This window comes from Passer montanus, unplaced genomic scaffold (assembly GCF_014805655.1).
Source record: "Passer montanus isolate IOZ18808 unplaced genomic scaffold, ASM1480565v1 scaffold93, whole genome shotgun sequence".
Classification (NCBI taxonomy): domain Eukaryota; kingdom Metazoa; phylum Chordata; class Aves; order Passeriformes; family Passeridae; genus Passer; species Passer montanus.
Genome location: NW_024374701.1, coordinates 283,001 through 290,457, shown reverse-complemented (window position 1 = coordinate 290,457; position 7,457 = coordinate 283,001). Strand labels below are relative to the sequence as shown.

Genomic DNA, 7,457 nt, shown 5'->3' with positions numbered 1-7,457 from the left:
CCCCGCACGGCCCCGCTCCGCCGCACGGAGCCCCCCTCCCCTCCCCTCCGCCCGGCCATGCCGCGCCGCCTCTGAGCCCCGGCCCCGCCGCGCCCGCCCCGTCGAAGTTTGGGGAAGGTGCCGGTGCGGGGAGGGCTGCGCAGGGCTGGCGGGGGAAGCAGCGGCGCGGCTCATGCCCGCCCCGGAGCCCGGCGAGCGGCGCGACCAGGTGGGTGCGAGCGGCGCGGGAGGGTCGGCGGGTGATCCCCCGTGGGGAAGGGGGGAGCGGGGCGGGACCCCCCGGCAGGTGCGGGGGCCGCGGGCAGGGTCCCCCCGCCATGTGTCGCCTCGCTGTCCCCGGCGGGCCGTGCCCCGCGCTCGGCCGCGCCGCGCTCGGAAGTTTTGTTACGGAGCCCGGACAAAGGGAGCGGGGCCGGCGCTGGGGGAGCCGGGGGTGCGGGCGGGCCGGGGCTCGGCGGGCACCGAGGGGTCGGCGATCGGGGTTCGCCAGGGGGGCGCGGGGGTCCCGCTGCGCCCCGAGCAGCAGCGCGGGGGTCCCGGTGCGTGCGGGCTGCCCGGCTCCGGGCGGGCGCGGGGGTCGCCGCCGCCCCCCAGGCGTTTGGGTAGCCGGGAGGAGGAGGAGGAGGAGGAGGAGGAGGCGGGGGTCGCAGCCCCCTCGGCGAGGGGGGGGTCGGGCCCCGGGAAAGTTGCGCTGCCGCCGCCGGCACAGCCGCGCTGCCGGTGCCGGATCCGGACCCGCCTCCGCTCCGGCGCTTCGGGGGTCCCGCACCCCCCGAGGGGGCAGCGCAGAGGGGTTGGGGGGGGCCCGGCCGCCCCTGCCCTGCAGCCGCCCCAGCGCTCCCTTTGTTGGTGCTTCCCATTTCCTCCCCATCTTTTCCTTTCTCTCCGGCAGTTTTGGTTTAATTCCGGCTGCTGGAGGGCTCGGGTGGGTTTTCCCCCCCCTTTTTTTCCCCCCTCCATCCTCCATCACATTTTAACTCAGCCTCGACCCGCCGCTGCTTGGGCCCGGGGGGTGCGATTCCCTCCTTGGAGAGAAATCCGTAAGTCTGCCCCAAGTTTTGCAATTCCTGGGAGAAGCAGCCGCCGCCGTCCCCGACAACCTGCAGCCAGCCCGGCCGTCGCTCCCGCAGCGCCCTGGGAAAATCCAGCGCCGCGTCCAAAACCCTAACCCAGACTGCAAGGTGAGGGAGAGGAGGACGAGGCACGGCTTCGGATGGAGCTGGAGAATATTCCCGAGAAAGCCCCGCAGGTTTGGATTCCGGAGGGGCTGGCGGCAGCCGGCTGCCCCGCGGCTCGCCCGCGCCTGGGTTTCGCCCGGTTGTAAAGTTTGCGGGGGTTCCGTGCGCCTTTGTTTGGACGGGGAAAGAGGTTGGGGAGGCTTTTCCGAGGATTTGGGGGGGGTCTCCCTAAGCCGGTGCCGCGGGGGCTCAGCGGGGACGCTGCCGGCAGCGGCCGCTGATGGTACCGGCAGTGATAACGCGTCGGGGAAGAGTTTTTACTACGGAGCATCGTCTTCTGGGAGTTCCGAAAATCCCGGGCAGACAGCGTGTGCTGGCTCACCCGGAGCCCTGGATCAGCCTCCAGCAACATCCCCTTCCCACCGCGGTGCCCGCCGTCGTTGCGATGCTCTCCCGGCGCTGGCAAAGTTCAGGGATTTCTATTCTTCCCGGCTCCCTCTCCCCGCTCCTCCGTGGGATAAACAAGCGCGCCTCTGTCTGCTCGCCCCTCTCCCCCTCTCCGGGAGGAAAGGGCACTTGGGGAAGTACCGCGGATGGCTCTGGATGTTTCTTTGGGTGTAGGAAATCTGGTTTGAGTTGGCAGGCGCGTTCGGAGGTGTGGATGGGAGAGAACAAGTGGAGCGTAATTGGGTTTTCTTTTTCCATTTGGGAGCGATGCTGGTTTCTCTTTCCCCGTTTAAAACGCAAACAAGCCAAGGGCCGTGTGTCTCCCCCTCTCCCCCTCCTGTGCACTTTTTAATACAAATGAAAAATGTGCAGAGGAGAAAGAGGGAATAATTCACCAACCCCACTTTGCCGGGAGTCGTGGTTGGGAACTGCCCGCTCGGAAAACTTGCGCTGAGATTATTATATTTTTTTTTTCTGCTGCTCTTAATGTAGTCCTGGAGGAATTCGTGTCCGAATTCCTGCCTGGGATCGCTCCTTAGTTTCAGGCAGCTCTTCCCTCCCCATCACTTGATACCCCAAGATTTTCCTTTTCCCACCCTCCACCCCAACTTCCATCGGATTAAGACCTCACTTCTCCGCGAGCGTCGTAAAGCTGTGGGGCAGACAATAAAATTGTTATTAGTTTCTGTATTAAAAGGCTGGGTTGTTTTTAACCCAAACCAGAAGGAGGATTTACTTTTACAAATTTCTGCTGGTGCGTTAAAAATTTACACGGGGAATACGTTCCGTGGAGAGCAGGGATTTGATGTTAAATCAACCCAACATGTGTCTCACGCAGGCGGCGTGACCCGGTCCCGGGTGTCGGCAGGGATGTGTTCCCTTTCATGCCTCCCCATATCCTCCAATAAAACACAGCAAAGTCTCAGGGTTTTCCAAAATCTTAACTCTAAATTAAGGATTGTAATTTTTTTTTTTAATTGCCGCCCCACCTTAAAGTCCATCAAAAATAAATGTAACAAGCTCCAGGAGCGGGTGGGTGGAGGAAATAATCAGGGTTGGAAAAATTACTCTGCTCTCCCCCTTTTTATTTCATTTTTTTCTCCTTCAGGTTGCTTAAATCGAGCTGGGAAAGGGGAGAATGTGGGGGAGAAGGGGCAGAATTCCCTGTGCCAAAGCAGGGAGCTTTGTCAGGGCTGTGGAGCCCTGGGAGGCTCCGGCTTCTCCTGCCCTTTGTGGTGTGGGATTTGGGGCTGTGGAGAAGATCCCAGAGCCTTCTGCTCCCAGGATCTCCCAGAAATAATGCTGGGACCTGCTGCTTTGAGCTGCTCCCCGTTTATTTTCATGTAGAATTTTAATTTATTATTTGTTGGGGGTGGGTTTTTTTTGTGGATCTCCCCCATCCCAAAGCCCCATTTTAACGGGATTCTCAGTGTGGGGTGCATCCATTCCCGGCCGGATCGAGCGTCGCTGGCAGGTAAAATATCAAATCCAAAGTGGCACTGCCAAGCAGCACAAAGTTGGATTTGATGGAGGGGGGGAAAAGTGCAGGAGAACGGGATCAGTGTGGAAAATCCTCCCTCCAAGCCCTGCACCCCGGGATGTGTCGCCCAGGGGGCGAGGGGTGGGCAGGGGGGAAAGGCCGAGCAAACGGAGCGAGGTGGAATAAAACGGATTAAAGTTGCTGCTGGGGGAGGTGGGGAAGGGGCTGGAGAAACAGATAATATCCAAAATATCTGTGAAATCCCTATCCAGCCCTGCTGTCCAGCCTGGAAACCAGGCAGCCGTAGGTTTTACATCCCCTTTGGAAAGGGAAGAGCAGGGAGCATTCAGAAAACAACAACAACAACAAAAATCAGTGCAATGCATAAAACCAAGTGACACTAAAATATCTCCTCGGGCCCTCGGCCTTTCTCTCCTAATAACCCGGCAGGAATGCGAGTGCACTCAGTTGTGAAGTTGCTGCCCGGAGAGCCCGGGAGCTTTTCTTTTCCGCCGCTGGCTCGGGGGATGCTTTGAGTCTGCTGATGTTTGTGTCTCGCTGTGGGGCTGGGGAGGGGCCGGGGGGCTCTGGCTTTCAGGGTTTTCTCTCCTTTGATTTTTTTTTTTTTTCCCCCCCCACTCCCCCCCTCAGCCTTTTTTCTCTTTTCTTGTCGGTCGGGCGGGGAGGGGGAGAGTTGTGGGGTTGGGATTGCCTTTGTGGCAGCAAGGTGGGGGGCAACGGCAGCGGGCTCATTCTTCCCACCGGGGAAAGGCGGGAGGAGAAGCCCGGAGGTCCCTGGGTTTATAACTCATACACATTTATGGCTCCTTGCCTTTCCCCTCACTGGTGGGATTTGGGAGCCTGAAGGATTTGGGGAAATTCTCTAAATTTTGGGAAGGGAGGGTTGTGATGGTTTTTTTCCCCTTCATCCCCGTGGGTTTGAAGCCCAGCAGAGCGCTGGGATGGGGCTGGCAAGGTGGGTTTGGGGTCTCCAGGGGTTGTTCCCCATTTCTGGGTGCAGGGGGGGATCCCACCTCCTCCTCCAGGGCCACCCTGGGATTTTCCTCTGCTCCCGAAATGACCCCGGTGCCGCCTCGGTGTCACCTGCCGCTTCTGGAAGTGGGAACTTGAAATTTCCTGTCCCTTCCCCTTTGGTTTGCAGCTCCTGCAGCACGGGCAGGGGGATTCTGCGGGGCGGGGAGCTCGGTCCTGCTCCGTGGGCATCTCCCCACAGAGGGATGAGCTCTGGTAGCGGGAGAGGGAAGGAAAAAGAGAGAAAATAAAACCGCTCAGAGCTTGGAATTTCCATGTGTTTGCCTCGGAAAGTGTAAAAATCCTCCGTGAGCCACTCCTGGATGCACCTGATTGAAACTCAGAGGGAGCAGCTGGCTGGGAAATAGCCCCGGGGGCTGCGACATGGCCCTGGTGACACTCGGGGTGGCCCCAGAGCCCCCTGAGTGGCTGTGGGGCTGTGACCAGCAGCACTGGCTGCTGGGCCAGCTCAGGGCAAGGACCTGCACCCATTTTATCTCTTACAAAACCTCCTTGTGCTGCACCTTTTCAAGTCAAACAGAACTTGCAGATCAAGATGGGGCCGGGCACAGCTTGAAAAACTTCCTAACCTTTTTTTTTTTTTTTTTTTTTCCTTTCCCCCCCTCTCAAAGTGTTTGGGAGATGAAATCCAGCCAAGACGCTGCTTGAGGGTTTGTTTTTGTTTTTTACAAACTTTTCCTAATTTAAACGGCTCTTGGCACGGCTCAGCACGGAATGTGTTGTGGTGATCCGGCTGCCCGTGACAAAAACGTGTTTGGAAGTGGAATGGCATCAGGGAAAAGGGAGAGGGGAGAGGCAGGAGAAGCAGAGCAGGAGGCGAGGAGACATCCAAAGCCACGATTTATTTCGTAGGGATCCTGCTGGAGCAGGGAAGAGCTGCAGGGAAGCATTAAGGGATTCCTGCGCCACGGGCACGGCGCTGGCACTGGGATCACAGGGAAAGGAGCCTGGCGTGAGTCTGGATCCTTCCTCCTGGGCTTTATTTTATTTTTAAGGAGAAGCCAGGCTGCGTTTGCAGCCTGTGGTGCCGAGGTCTCTCTGGGGTGGAGCGTTCTGGTGCCGGCGTTGCCAGCCCCGGTGACACTTCCCGGCGGCTCCGTGCCCTGGCAAGTTGGCAGCAGCTGTTGGCAGCGTGTTCCCCTGGAAGCTGTCCCTCCTCCTGGATTGTGGAGCCAGGCTGGCAGCAAAACCAGGGGTTTTTCCTGGGAGAATGAGGAGCAGAGGGTGGATGTGGAGGGAATCTCGCCTTGCTCTGCGCAGGGCTCCGCGCTGGGTTTGTCAGAGGCAGAGTCGGGGTAGTAAAATGGTTTGATGGAGGATTCCTTTCAAAATTGTGAGAAAGGGCACAAAAAAATTTAAGGGGATAGAGGAGGGAAAAAATCCCATGAGGGGGGATGATTTGGAGGTGATTTGGAAGTGGTTTTTTCTGCCTCATTGGGAAAACTCCTCCGGAGCTGGAATGGGCAGATGGGGCTGGGGGGCACCGGGATGGCTCCGGCTGGAGGAGGAGGAGGAGGAAGAGGAGGAAGCCCCAGTGGGACGGGTTTGTGCTCTGGGTGCTGTACAGGTTGTGTTTGGCAGCTCAGGGAGATGCTGCTCCTGCTCCCACAGCCATGGAGCCGCTGGCCCGGAGCAGGTGCTCAGGAACAACTCCTTGGAACAGCCCTTGGCCAGAGCTGGGCTTATCCACAGGGATTTCCCTGCTCCAAGGCTGATAAAGGCACAAAATTGGTGCCATTCCAGGTTCCTGGCTGAGCATCCCACTGCCAGCTTCCCTCGGGGTCTGTCAGCTCTGATCCCAAACCCTTCCCTGGCTGTCTCCGAGTCCTGCTTTATTCCACAACCTGTAGATTTTGGGTGAGTGATTTTCTTTTTGCAGTTTATTCTGAGTCTGGGAGCAGGATGTGGATGGGACCACCTTGGGGGAGCTGTCATGGACTGGTAAAAGAGGGAAATGTGGAGGAGGGCTCGAGGTTGGAGGCTTAATGCAGAATACGAGGCCAGGATTGCGCTGTGGAGCTGGGGATGAGCTGTGATCCCAGGTTCCCAGCAGTTCCTTCCACCTGGAGCCCCCTGGGTTCACATTCCTGCCTCTCCCGGGTGCCTGCCATGCCTGGGAGCGGGGATGTGCCCCCTGTGCCCTTCTGCTGGTGCTCCAGAGCCCAGGGACAGCTCCTGGAGCTCACGGCTCCGCTGGTGCCCCCATCCCATGCCAGGGTCATGCACATCCCTTGGGGGTTCCAGCACCCCACCTTGCCCACACACTCCTGGAGCTGCTGGGAGTGACCCCACAGCCTGCAGGGACCTGGGTGGTCCTGGATTCTTCACCTCCAGCCCCTGGGGGAAGGGAATGCCTGGCGGGGATGGCAGGGGACATCCCGGGATGGGGGGACAGTGCCCCAGTGCTGCCTTGGAAAAGCTTTTGGGGCTCAGGGTGGGCACGACAGGGTTGGAGGAGCCACCCAGGGTGAGGGGACAACTTGTGGCAGGAAATACCTGGCTGAGCTGCAGATCCTTGTTGAGGATCCAGAGTTTTGGGCTGAACTGGGCCGGGATCTGGGCAGGAATGTTGGGCAGAGATTTTGTGTGGACAGGGAGAGGAGCTCTCCTGTGTCCCCTCTGGCTGCCACCAGCCAGGCTGTGTCCCTTGTCCCAGCAGGGAGGTGCTGAGGAGCTCTGTGCCCCCAGGAGGGTTTCTGGCACCCAGCAGGTTGTTCCTTCCTCCAGGATGCTGCCAGACCTGGCAGTGGGAGGGAAATTCCCTGGAGCGTGGGGTGGCTTGGATGGGGAAGAGAAACACGGCATCACCAGGCCTGTTAAAAACAGAAGGAGAGCAAATAAAGGCATGGGGAGAAGTGTCCTGGAAGTTTTGAGGAAGGAAATGTTGATTTTGGAAATGGGCAGAGCTGCAAACCCCTGGATTTTTCCCGGGGTGGATTCAGGTGGGATTATAAAGTCTCCAGCTTTGCCTTTCTCTGGGATTATTTCCCGAGAATTTACATTTCTCCTTTACACCCCAACCTGCTTTCCCTGCAGCTTGCTGGATGGGTTTTGATCCTGCATTTGTGCAGCAGGGTCCTGCTGGGATGGGGTTGGGTGTGTGGGCAGGGCAGGGTCCCCCATCCCCTGCTGCCCTGCCCTGTGCTTGGCCTCAGCTCTGTGCAGGGGGCTGCGGGGTCCAGCTCAGCCCTTTCCCATGGGATGGGTCTCAGGGCTGGGCTCTGCATCCTGAGGGATGCTCAGGACCCTCTGGATGCAGCCCACAGCCCTGTCTGGGTTATTCCTACTTCTTTTAACCC

The 7,457-nt window shown here is 59.0% G+C and overlaps 1 protein-coding gene across 5 annotated transcripts in view; it reads left to right on the top strand.

Moving 5' to 3' along the window:
- Window positions 1-31: 31 nt before the first annotated feature.
- The window catches only part of FOXP4 (forkhead box P4), a 53,141-nt gene continuing 45,715 nt past the window's right edge, over window positions 32-7,457 (top strand). For 4 of the 5 annotated variants that reach the window (XM_039695904.1, XM_039695902.1, XM_039695903.1 and 1 more), the window contains exon 1: window positions 32-208. The gene's annotated coding sequence lies outside the window, so the exon portion shown is untranslated. Of the gene's footprint in view, window positions 209-780; window positions 1,250-7,457 lie in introns of those variants that run through there. The other variant, XM_039695901.1, reaches the window with a different exon arrangement.